At 43.6% G+C, this 13,580-nt stretch overlaps 1 protein-coding gene across 9 annotated transcripts in view; it reads left to right on the forward strand.

Annotated features, from left to right (window-relative positions):
- Phactr1 (phosphatase and actin regulator 1) overlaps positions 1-13,580 on the forward strand; it is a 424,574-nt gene that overhangs the window by 222,455 nt on the left and 188,539 nt on the right. The window lies entirely within an intron of this gene.

Here is a 13,580-nt window from a genome sequence, read left to right on the forward strand (position 1 = left end):
TTGACCCTGTGGGACCCAGCTCACTGAGGATTTGTGGAATGGAGTCCCTTTAGAGTAAAATGTGGTTGTGATTTTTATATTTATTTGTTTATTTGTTGGTTTGTTCTTATTTGTTTTTGAGTGCCGCTACTGCCTTGTGCCCAGTGTGGGGGAGGTGCAGGCAGTGGCTCTGAGCAGAAAGAGCCAAGGACCAGAGACAGTTGGCCCTGGAGCAGGCAGTAGCCTCCGCTGATGTGAACGTCTGTGTGGTGGCGCCTTCCTAGGAGCCTCCAGGTGCTTCTCCAGCAGCTCGCTGGGCAGACTCAGGAGGACTGCTGAAGGTCGCAGGAAAAGTTTTAAGCAGCAGATTTGAGAGAGGGGGCCTTAGCTGAGGGCCAGCCCTGAGCTCACCGCCTAGCTCCAGTACACCTGCTTGAGTGGGCAGCTTTCCGAAGCTCCCTTTGGAAGAACAGATATTACTTAGACTCCCTCCGGTTCTCTGCTGGCCTCTGAAGTGCTGGGTAATGAAGTGACTGCGGATGGCCTAATGTCTTTTCAAAATTAGAGTCCTGCTAGCTTAATTATAGTTTTCTTTGATTAAAATGTGAGCGAGGCTGTGCGGTGGGGAGCGAGGCAGTCGAGAGCAAACCGGGACAGTCCTGGAGGTGGGGGAATAGAGCTAAACTCTTCCGGTTGGGTTTAGAAGAAGAGACTGGTTTCTCAGAAGCACACATTGACGTGCGTTTGTTTCTTCTGCTGACTGCCAACTGGAAACACCAAGATGAATGTGTACGAGCAGATTAATTAGACCCCAAACTAGACCTTTCCCGTGTACTGTAATGGAGAAGGCGATGCCAGCCAAGCTACTTATTAAATGCCAGTCATTCTGTTGACTGAATGGTATCCCAAATGGGCTGCTTCCCCATTCGTGGGAGCTGGTTTAAATTAGTGTCTCTGTGCACTGCTATAATAAGGAAAGGCGTGTTTCTACACTCAAGGGTGTATGCTTATGTATGTAATTATGAGCTCCATCACTGGTAACATGTGTTGTGTGCTGTTCAAGGCAGGCATTATTTTAACCTGCAGTCTGTTTTCTTCTTATGACACGTAATGCTTTTCTCCATAGCTCCAAACTTCAGCCTGCCCTCAGCAGAACATACAGAAGAACATTCTTCTTTCACTTAACAAGTATTTACTTGCTGGCGATCTGTAGATGAGGAGGGCTGAGGTTGTAGTACCTAATTTTTGTCTATTTCTGGACCACTGATGTTTCAGTCCTACTGAATGTATGGTATGCTACTTTGTTGAGGGAAATAGAATGTGGTCCAGTTGGATTCCTTCTTTTTATGTGTGGCACAGACATCAGAAATTTTTATGAATTCTTCAGTGTGTGTGTATGCGTGTTTGTGTGTGTGTGTGTGGTGTGTGTGTGGTCTGTTTGTATGTATGTGGTGTGTTTGTGTGTGTGTGTTTGTTGGTATGTGTGTGTTTGTGGTGTGTGTATGGTGTGTGTGTGTTTGTGTGGTGTGCCTGTGCCATGTCACCCATATGGAGGTCAGAGAATAATTTCCAGGCATTAGTTCTTTCCTTCCACCTTTGGGGCTCAGGGATCAAATCCAGGCCTTCCGGCTCTGTGCCAAGTGCTTTAACCTGCTCAGCATTTTACCTGAGCAACAGCTATTTCAAAGGAAATGTATGCTCAGGATTTTCAGGGCACAGACCTCTCCCAGTGGGCCTGTTTGGTAAGGCTCGAGAGAGAAGGACATTCCTTCCTTCTCCTGCTCGTTCTTCTTCCCAGTGCTGGAGATGAAACAAAAGCCTTAGACAGGTTAGGCAAGTACTCTCCTACAAAGCCAAGTTTCCAGCTGGAGAAAGATACTGTGCACAGTGGGTCTAACCTGTGTAGCATCTCACTTCCTACGTGTGTCTAGTTCCTTAGCCAACCTTAAAGAGGCCCCTTAGCTGCATCCATAGAAAACTGTGGCCTGTTTAAGAAGTCTTCCCTTAAAATGACAATTATCTTAAACATTTCAAGCAAATTTGAATAATTTTGCCATCTAAAGAGCTATAACCAAATGTCTTTAGCTGACATATAGTAAGTTTTAGAAGAAAAAATATTCTTGCCTAGTTGAAGAGCATATAAAATTACATTTTAGTCATTATCCTTTTAGAATTACATTTATTTATTTGCATATGTATGTGTGTGGACACGGACACCTGCACATGGTATCATACATTTTTATGGAGGTCACAGGACATCTTGTAGGAGTTAGTTCTCTTCTTCCAAAATGTGAGTCCCAGGGATTGAACTCAGGCCTTCAGGTCTATAATGCAGTAAAGACTGAGCCACTTGCTGGCCATAGCAATTATCTTTTTGTTTACTTTTAATGTTCTTAATATTTATGCGTCAGTATTAAAGATGGGTTTGATGACCTTATTTTAAGTAAATCTCTTTAATGCTAATACTAACAATAAACTGTAGACGAAACCTATCACTCATTCATGACCAGCTTTTGTTTCTGCCCCTCTTTGCTGTCTGTACTGAAAGCTGCTTTCAGATAAGGGAGTGAACTGATGTGATACTTCAGCATGAAAGGCCACAGAGTTTCAAATACAGGATAAAGCAAAGGCAGATAGCATTTTCTCAGGACACTGTATGTTGATTTTTAAATGGCTTTTCTTTCTTCCCCTCCAAAGAATGTAGAGACTTCGGAATTGTGGTGTGTGTGTGTTCATAGCTGTGGGTGTGTTGTGTACCTTTGCTATCTCTATAAAGGCAAACCTATCAGAGTCACACATGACGAGAACCTGCAGAATTTTCCAAAACCTCTCCTTTACCTATTTGTTAGGAAAAGGGGTAAAATTTATACCTAAATAAAGTACAAATTGAGTTCATTGTAAAGCTATGAGAAGTGATTACATTTCCACTAAAATTTTAAATTGGAAGTCAATAGAAAAATACTATTTTATTTATAAATAAAGCAAGTTTACAGAGAAATCCAATACAGAAGCAAAGTATTTCTGTATATAATTTCATGAACATTTCATATTCTTATTTTAATTCCCTTTGAGTCTTAATCATGGTGAATTATTTTTAGAAAACAGTCTTATTGGTGATAACTTAGATGTGGGTGTAGCTCAATGGTAGAGCATTTCTCAGCGTGTGTGAGACTGTGAGTTCTAGCCCCAACACCACACACAAACAAAACTTTTCCCGTGATGATGTTATTTCATTAGAAAGGAAACAGTTTTGAGAAATATTTGGGAGGCTCAGTCCTGTTTTTGTAGTGATGTTTCAAAAGTAATAAAATGACCATTGGAAATCAAGGTGTTGTTGGTGATTCATTAATATGTCAGCCTGTCTTATTGCACTTAGCAGTAATTCCCGCCTTTGGGCACTCCTATGCTAGCTCAGTGATCCACCTTCTTGATAATGATATTTCTGAGTCAACTCCTATATGATTTTTTTTAGTTATTGTTTTTGAGGCAGGGTCTCACTGGATATTCAAGGCTGGTCCCAAATGCACATCAATCTTCCTGCCTCAGCCTCCCAAGGGCGAGAATTAGAGGTGTGCACCACTGTGCCCAACTCTCCCATGTGAATGTTGAAGGGGGAATTGTCCTGGATCTTTGTGACCATGAACTGTGAACTCTCAGCAGGATAGTCCTCTTGGGGAGCATGCTCTGTGAGTTTCTTTTTTTTCTTTTTTCTTTTTTTTTTGGTTTTTTGAGACAGGGTTTCTCTGTAGCTTTGGTTCCTGTCCTGGAACTAGCTCTTGTAGACCAGGCTGGCCTCGAACTCACAGAGATCCGCCTGCCTCTGCCTTCCGAGTGGCTCTGTGAGTTTCTATGAAGCACAACTTTGCGCTTTACAGAGAAGATCAAAGACGTGCAGAGTAGCCAGTCCAGCAAGGTCAAGCCACGACTCGATGTCCAGGCTGTTAGCGGAAGTCCAGGCTGTTAGCGGAAGTGTTCCGGAAGAAGAATGCAGCTTCTAGCGTTGGTCCACAGGTGGTCCCTGGAACTTACAGTCTCCTCCACTTGCTAGCTGGATAGAATATCACAGTATTATTTACTGCATGGAATTGCGAGGATTAAATGAGATAATTGGTACAAAGCACTTAGCATGGTGCCTGGCAAGAGCACATGCTAGAGAAATATTAGCCGTGATTACTATCATTTGTCTGGTTACCGCCAAGTCCAATTTTGCCTTCGGTTTTTCCTTCTGCTGTACTATGCTGCATTGCCTCTTTTGTAATTAAATTTCTTGGCTTTGGTCCAAGATGCAAATACTCATTCTTCTCCATAGCTCGTGGTTAAAACATATAGTTTTATATCCTAAGTAAAAGAATGCTATGTGTGTACCTAAATTTATAATGATGAAGTCCTTCTACGGACAACTTAGCAGGCAAAGTAGATGACTCGAGATCCAGTTTCTTCTCAGGATAAGGGAGCACAGAGAAGAGAGAGGAAGGGGACATAGGGATGCAGGTGTAGTTTGGCAATAGAGCACTCGCCTTAATATGGGATCTCCTGAGTTTGAACTCAAGCATGCGGAGAGAGTGGGGGAGGTCAGCAAGAAAAAACAAGTGGACTTTGCAGGAAGGGGTGTGTAAAGTCAGGCAATTCTACCTTCAAATTCTGTTCAGGAGTCAAGTGTTCAAACCAGATGAGATTTGTAAGTTCAGCAGTTTGCCCATGCAAGGCCCTGTCCTGTTAAGGGTGGAAACCAAGAGGAGCATCAACCAGTTATTTATTATCTTTGAAAAACTTGAACTTTCAGTGAGAGCAAGAAAGTATCTGTCCTACATCTTGAGGACCCTGGTAACTGTGTGAAGAGCGCAGGAAAGCTTCCCCCGGGAGGAGATGTTTGTACTGGGAGAAAGGAAGGGTTTTTCAGGTCAATCGAGAAAACATTTCAGTAGGGAAAATGGGGGACTGAAATCATGAAAGCACTGTGCATCCAGGAAAGAGAGTTTGCAGGACAATGTGTGGAATACGGCAGGGAATGGCCTGGCAACAGGGCTCTGTGAACACAGCGGCCAGTCTTTTCCAACCGATGACTTGAGAAGCACTGGGAAGATGGAAATCAAGAATATAGGAGAATAGTCAAGAAGCTGGAGGTAGATCGTTCAGCCCGCTGAAGTTTGAAGTGTCTAAGAGGGAGAGCTGTGGGTTTGGGGAGCAGAAAGAATGGTAGGTCTCACTTGGAGCAAGAGATATCCCAAAAGGCCGAAGGAAGTTGGTGAAGGGGTTCAGATTTCATCTGCTAAGCAGCATAGGTTTTTAAGCACAAATGACCTCACCAAGTTACCTTGAAAAACAGACTTATGAAAAGCTATACAATACACCAAAGGAGACAGAATACACATCGCCTGGAACTTACCGCTAAGACTCCTCATTCCCAAATGATCCTGAGGAACTTTTAAGTAGGTTTTTACTACTGTTTTGTTGGTTGTACCTGGAAAGAACCAGCCATGGAGAGGACTCAGTGACCGTGGCCATTCATAGCTCAGGAAAGAGTGTCCCTTGACCTTGAGCAGCCAAGGTCAAAGGATGGAGATTCTGCAGTTTTAATCTGCACTCAAACTGTGTTTTGTATACTTTCAACACCAGCAGTGCAAAATCATTACCTGATTTTACTTTTAGCATACTATTCTTTCTTCATTTCTTTCTTATTTTATTTATTTACTTATTTCTTTATTGTTGTGCTGAAGGTTGAGCTCAGGCCTTGTTCACAATAGACAAGTGCCCCATTCATCCACTGTATTTGGTTATTTTGAAACAGGAACTGACTCTACAAAGGAGGTTTAAAATTTGCCGTCCTCCTGCCTCTGCCTGTAATGCAATGCCTGCTCTATGCACCATGCACTACAGTACGGTTCACAAGTTGGGCAAGGGACTGGAAATTGAAACACACACATACACACAGAGAGAGAGAGAGAGAGAGAGAGAGAGAGAGACAGAGAGAGAGACAGAGAGACAGAGAGACAGAGAGACAGAGAAGTAATGCCAAGAATGCCTCTTTATTGTGTTCCAGGGAAGCCTATATATGGTCTCCTTCCATGTCCTCTCAGCCACAAGTCCACCTGAAACCACTCCTCTGCCATTAGGAACTCCTGAGGGTCTCGAGCTCAGAGCAGCTGCAAAGCAAGTTGTTTGCTCAGAGCAGCTGCAAGCACAGGAAAACAAATTGTTTACTCCGGTAGGCAGGAGGTCACAGGCAGTTCAGGGTCTAGGGGTCCACATGCCCTCTGAGTAGCTGGGATTACCGTCTTATACCATCAGGCCTGAATTTAGTGTAACATTCCATTCATGTATATGTCTGTTAATAAATACCTCCATTTAACATCTGCTCCTGTGCACTTTGTTTAGATTAGGTAGCTAAATATTTGTGAAATTTGTAGCTTAACAGAAACCTACATGTAAAGGTGATGAATCCCAAGGCTTCACCTAGAATCTGTGAATGACACTTCACACGGTGGATAGAGAAGCCTCTTACCTGTTTTCTAGCCCCGAATGTTTCTCTCTGTGGTTTAACCACCAATACAGATGGAAAGAACTTCTTGGACTTGATTGGACCTTTGAGGCTCAAGAAGCATCTAAGGTTTGGGAGCAGGGTGTATCCGTGAAGTAAGCTTTTGCCTGGCATGTATGAGGCTCTGGATTCAATTCTCTAGCACTGGAAAAGAAGTGTCAAACTGCCAATCTGAAGGGGGTGGGGATCTTGACCACTTGGGAGCCACCATTGGTTGTGTATAATGCAATATTTCTGGCTAGCAGTTGTGATAAAAGCAAAGACGTCTATAGGGTCCAGCTGAAGGCTCGCTAACCAGGGATAGGGAAAGAGGTGACTGACCTTCCCTTCACCCCTCATGCTGTTGGGAAGGAAAGGAGAGCTCAGTGAGGAAACGGCTGCAGGTAAGAACCTGATCTAATGCTCACCTTAATAGACCTGGATGGAGGGGGGTGGTCCTTGGACCTCCCACAGGGCAGGGAAACCTGATTGCTCTTTGGGCTGAGGAGGGAGGAAGACTTGATTGGGGGAGGTGGTGGCGGGGAAGAGGCAGAAATCTTTAATAATTAAATAAATTAATTAATTAATAAAAAATAAATTAAAAAAAAAGAACCTGATCTAAGCAAGGATCCGGGTGATAGGATGGAAGAAGAAGGAATGGATGTGGTGATTTCGGCCCAGCGCAGAAGTCAGCTAGCCTGTTAGCAGGGAGTGTAGGAGGACGGATATGGTGGGATTTCCTTAGCGTTGTGCTGTTTCTATACCTAAGGTCAGAGGGAGGGTGAAACCTGGCTGTTGGTTGGCTCACCTATCAGATAGTGGTGCTATGGTGAACTTGGTGTGAGGAAAGAGAAAAGGATGAATTCCTCTGAGAGGACCTGGTCATCTGGAGAATGATGCTACTGTGACAGACGTAATCCTCGGATGTCAGAGAAGATGGAGAACCTTTCTCCTTCTTGGGACAAAAAGTTACTTAGGTCTTATGAGGAAAGACGGCTCTTGAGGTAAACTGTTCTGAATAGATAGGGTCAGGCCAACAAAGGGTCACTTGAGGACAGGATGAAGAGCAAGTGTAGAGAAAAGGTGGAAGGTCCGAGGTCAAGGGTAGAGCCTTCTTAGCCAGAGTCTGTCCATGACTCTTCTTTGGTGTTTTATTTCTAACATCTTGAACAGTGAGTGCATGGATATTAGGCATGGAACAAAATGAGTTCAATACATGAATGTGTGTGTCCATGTATTAATTTCCCATCTAGCTGATAAGTGTAAATCCATCCATTAAAGTGACTTCAAGGACAATGACTTGCTGGGGGAAGTGCACAGGAGTTGGGGTGTGGTGAGATTTGAGTGAAGGCCATACATGAAGGATTTGGCATGTTTGGATTTGCCTCCTGACAGGATGTAAGACTCTTTGGGGGGAGTTTTTCTTTAGCAGCTTTATTAAGACATAATTCACTCACCATACCTAATTCACTAACTTAAAGCATGTAAGTGCTTTGGGTATATTCACAGAATCTTATATTCAGCCTTAGAGGCAATTGCAAGGCATTTCATCATTCTGTATCTGCCTCCCCAACACTCCAATCTTTTTAGCCAATCTGTCTGATCATACTATAACTCCCATCTAAGGCAAACAAATACAAATCTGTTTTTGGTGTCTATATGTTTCCCTACTCTGTACATTTCATGCAAACGGAATCCTGTCCTGTGTAGTTCCTTTTGCCTGGCTTCCTTCACTTCATGTAATTGTATTAAGGCTCAGCATGCTTTATAGCATGGTTCGTGCCTTCTTTTATTGCTAAATGTATATCTATTGTGTGGGTATACCAACATTTATTCGTCCACTCATCAGTTGGGTACATGGGTTGTTTCTCTGTGGCTATGTGGATATACCATTGTGAACGTTTCTCGGCAAACTTAGACGTAGACGCATGTCTTCATTTTTCTTCAGTATGTACCTAGGGGTGGAATTGTTCGGTCCTACAGGAACACATGCATTAATCACCAGACTGTTCCAAAGTAACCTATTTTATTTACATTTTTGTGTCAATTTATATGTGAAAGTCCTATTTGTCCACCTCCTTCTACTACTCATTGGCTGTGACTTTGTTTATAGCCAATTTTAGGCCATTGTAGACAGAATGAGAGAAGGTTCTGAGGCATGTTGGTCAAGAAAGGGTAAAGTGAGACCATTTAAGAGAACTAGTAAGTTTAGAGAACCCAGGCAGAAGACTCTCTCTCTCTCTCTCTCTCTCTCTCTCTCTCTCTCTCTCTCTCTCTCTCTCTGTGTGTGTGTGTGTGTGTGTGTGTGTGTGCATGCGTGTGCTATTTTCTAGTTCATATATCTTATTTCCTCAAAGATATTAGAAGAGGCTTTTATAGTTGTGGTCAGCACTTTGAACACTTTAAAGACTACAGCCCAGACACCCAGACCTGCTGTAGTGTTCCTCGTGACGACATCCACTAATGCTTCCATGGGTGGGCTGTCCTTCTGACCCCACATCTGATCTTCTCAGCCATGTTCATGCCTGAGAATTGCCCTTCACCAAACCTCTCAGGTAGGGTATTTTGAATAAAGAAGTTTTACTTCTTATACTGAATAATTAAGGAGGGAAGAAAATGATTCAGGAAAATTAGTACAAAAATCAACCTCCCAAAGCAAACTATCAACTTGAGATTATCAGAGGGATGGGTGTTTACTTCAAGTGTGGAGGCCCAGGGGACCGCTGCTCTCCTCTGCCTATCCTCCAGGCACTTCTGACCCTAGTTTCTTGCACCTGGAAAATGAAGTTGGCTGAGGTGGCTAAACCCTGGTGGTTGTTTGACCCCAGTCTGACCCTAGGACTCCCCATCCCACCTGGCTTATCAGTTGAGAAAGGTTGCTATAACTTGAGGTATTTGGAAACATGAACTTGACCTGTTGGTGACCATAGGTACATGCTTATTGGCTCTTAGCTCCCCGCACCTGCTACACACTGTGGGAGTTCATAAACTACAACATAGCCCTGAGGAGCCAAAGATGCTCACAGGCCTGTTCTCTACAGAAACTGTCGGCTAAGCCCTAACGACTGCAAAGTCCCTGTAATTAGAAAATACCATTCATTTCTAAGCAGTTTATCACCATAGTTGATCTTTGCATTGAAAAGGATCCTAACAATTATCCAACCCCTTACGTGTATGTATCACTCTTGCAAATGACAGTTTCGGTCTATAATTTGTGAGATGGACTCTAACCATGATATCTAGACTGCCCTCAGTCTCTTGTCCTAACTTCCGGAGTAGCTATGACCATAGGTATGCACCAGAATGCCTGACTCTTAGCACTCTTATTTTTGGTTTGGTGTGTGTGTGTGTGTATGTGTGTGTGTGTGTGTGTACTGAATAGAGTATCTATAGGTGACTAATGTCAGAAAAGTCAGGAACCACAGTTGTGTCCCTCATTCCTGGCTCAAGTCTTGGTCCTTTTAAGAGAGTTCGTTACATGTCCCAGAGAATTCAGAACAGGTAGACAATGAAAAGCAGCCTAAGAAGAAAGAACCTATCTTCTGAGTTCAGTTTGTGGGTCTCTTTAGCACCCGACACCTCCACTATAACCTTTCTATGGGCCTTGGGCTGGCACTGTTTACCAAGGGGACGAGTTTTCTAATCTCTACCTAGGAGCTAGGCATCTCGACTCCCTTATTGTTTTGCTCTGCGGAGTAGAACAATTGCCTGTGCTATTTTGGCACTTCTGGATGTGCTTGCACCATAATTATTTTGCAACCCACAAAAGTCATTATAAAATCAAATAATTATCTTCCAAACAAGCTGTAACCTCAGCAATGGTTGGGGGAGGGGCAGATAATGGGGTTGGGGTTTCCTATCTGTAAGTCAAGGCTTTTAAGACTGTGACATTCTACTTCCTGTGCACCCCCAAACACCTCAGTGATGGTGGTCTTCTGCTGAGCCCCAACACCAGGCTCCGCTGAAGGGGAGGCACTTAGCACAGCCTCAGAGTTACAGGACCATGAGTAGAAAGGGTGGGAAAATCATGGCTGGATGAAATGGCCGGGGCTGGGGCTGGAGCCGAGTGGAAGAGTGCTTTGCATACATGAGGTCCCCGGTTTAGTCCCTAGTGTGGCCAAGAGGATGGAGATAGATAGATGGATGGATAGATAGATAGATAGATAGATAGATGAATAGATGGATGGATGATGGATGGATGGATGATGGGTGGATAGATGGATGGATGAATAGATAGATGGATGGATGGATGGATGGATGGATGGATGGATGGATGGATGAATAGATAGATAGATGAATAGATAGATGGGTGGATGAATAGATAGATGGATGAATAGATAGATGAATAGATGGACAGAGAATGAATATATAAAATAAGTGGAATTCTTCTGGAGATGGAAAATTTAATAAGAAAATCAAGCATACAAACAAAGCTGAAAAGAAAACCTCAGCCAATATAAGAATCTAATACCAGTTGCTGGTTGGAATTATAAGAGGCTTACCATGGCCAGACTTCTGGATCTGGAGGGTGACCTCAGAACTAGGCTCTTTTCGAGAGACTTAACCCTGTTGATGGGAAGTGTTGGTCTGATGGATGCCATGGAAATCTGTAAATAGCACTAATTCACATTAAGTGAAACTTCATCATCCTATGGTGGAACTCCTCAACACTGTGGAAGGGTGGATCAGAAAGCAGCAGGCAGCCCCAAGGATCTGTCACACATTCAAGAAGGAGGCTTTGCCAATCTCAGCACCCACTGATGGATGAGTCTCCCCTCCAGCCACCATAAATGAAACCCGCCACAAGGCAGAAGTGCCTCGTTTCCCAGAGAAACACACGGTGAATCATTTTGGCCACCCAAAGCCCTTCTGAATTCCCCTCAAGAACAAACAGTATGCTACACTTTTCTCCTAGCCTTAGGATGGATTTTTCATACACTGTTTAACAGCCTGTGGCCACCACCCAGACTCAAAGGACACCCAGAAAGACACTCAACTGTCTCAGATATCCAAAGCTGAAAGAGGCTCTTTACAGTGAGAAAAGGGTTCCTTGGTCCCTCCCACCTTTTCCTAGATCTTTGAGTTGAACCCGTGCGCAGAATCATATTTATCTTGGTAGGGCTGAAAGAGGTGACTTGGGGTATCTAGTGAGCAATGGAATGCGAGCCTTGGTTACTGCCTCATGTTAAGCTAGAAGATGAAATGAAGGGGGAGGATGGAATATCTTATGCAAGAAATAAAAATAACGGCAAGAAACTTACAGTAGAAGATCTCTTCTCTGGCAGAAGAAAAGTACAGCATCTAGAAGACGTTTGCATAAAAGCCAGAGGGAAGGAGCTGGTCCTGCAGGAGCTCAGGATGGTGGAACCTGTCCCTACAGTGTCTGAGAGCTGGGCAGCCCTGAAGAACCTCAGCGCTCTTCTCTGCTCTGGCCCACCTTGATGAACTGCATTATAAAGTGTCTGTATGTCTCTGGAAGATCAACAGTCCCTTGTTATGAGGGCCATCGTGGCCCCGGTTTTAATTTCAGGAAGATAACATATCTAATAGGGCAGCTGTGACACATGTAAGGTTGAACAAATTGAGTTCTGGATGATGGGTGTGTGTGTGTGTGTGTGTGTGTGTGCGTGCGTGTGTGTGTGTGTGTTACATTCCAGGTAAAGTTGGCTTGAGGAAAAACCGACGTAGCACAAATATATTAGCTGAAAATTTATATCACACAATGTATACATGAACGAGAATATAATATTTTTGAACTCAGATTATGTCAAGAATAATGTTTCCTTTTATGCTAGGCATAATAATGCTATCCTCCAATAAGAACAATGCATGATATAATACGCTTGAAAATGCCAGAATAAAACTGAGCGTTTCTTATGCAAAGTTAAAAATTAGTTTTAAAATAGTAGAAGCGGGTGGGGTCGGTATTTCGGAAAAAGGGAGGAACCAGTGGGAGAAGAGAGAAGGAAAATGAGAGTAATGGGGGCGAGAATATGATGAAAGCATCAGCAGGAATATCCAACCTGTGGTCCCTCATACTTCCCAGGATAGCTATGTGTCGATGACAGTGTCATACCGCCAAATCAAAAGTTTGGGCATACATTTTATCCATTGTACATGTGTAAAGATGTTTTAAGCCTATTACACAAGCAATATGCTATTAAAGTTTCTAATTAAAAAAATAATCACCTTCTTTTAAAAGCCACCAGCTTAAAATGAGATTAGATCAAGAATCCATTCTGCCTGCTCCCCTCTTGGCACTGCCCAGGGCTCTGGAATTCGCCTTTGGATTTGTAAACAAATACAAAGGCCCTAACAAGAGTGGCATACATTGTGCAAGCATGTGGTGGATGGGCCAGCATTTATTACTGCCCCCCAGCCCGAAGCTAGCTGTGAGTTAAGTTGTAAAAATTTACTTGGAAAATACATGGTCTCGAACCTCAGCAAGGTTCAGCCCTAAAGAGTCATCTCACCATCATTTCAGAAAACAGGCAGGTTTTTTTTTTCTTTTTGCATAATCCTAAGGGTGCAATTCCTGGCAGTGTTTACCACAGAGAAGGAATTAGCAGCCTCAGGGGAAAAAGGGAGTCAGAACTAGACTCCTGTAGCTTCACCAGAGAACCTCTGGGCTGCCAGCACCCCCACTCTGCACCCCCACACACACACTTTGGTTTCCATGCTTGTGAAATGGGGTGCAGGATAGGAGGACCAAGCTTGTTTCCAGAGTTCTGAGAGAATCTAGGGAGCAGGCATCTCTGGGAATCTTTCACAGACAGGAACATGGGTTTTGAGGTTTTGTATCCATGGAGCTGGCTTGATTCAGAAGGAAGATGGAGGCAAAGTTCTCTTTTCTCCTGGGGTTCTCCTCTCCATTGTAATATACAAGGATGGGGTGCCGAACAGACTGTGTAACTCACAGGGCCTGGAGATGAAGACAGAGAGCTACACTGCTGAGCTAGAAGGACAGATGTCACATGGTGGCTGCAGCATCTTTGTGCTGTGATTTTCCTCACTCCTGTGCCTGGCGGAGCCCTGTTCAGCCTCTGGAAGTCACAGGGCAGTGGCCTGCTCCTCAAGAATGGTC

This window comes from Chionomys nivalis, chromosome 13 (assembly GCF_950005125.1).
Source record: "Chionomys nivalis chromosome 13, mChiNiv1.1, whole genome shotgun sequence".
Taxonomy (NCBI): domain Eukaryota; kingdom Metazoa; phylum Chordata; class Mammalia; order Rodentia; family Cricetidae; genus Chionomys; species Chionomys nivalis.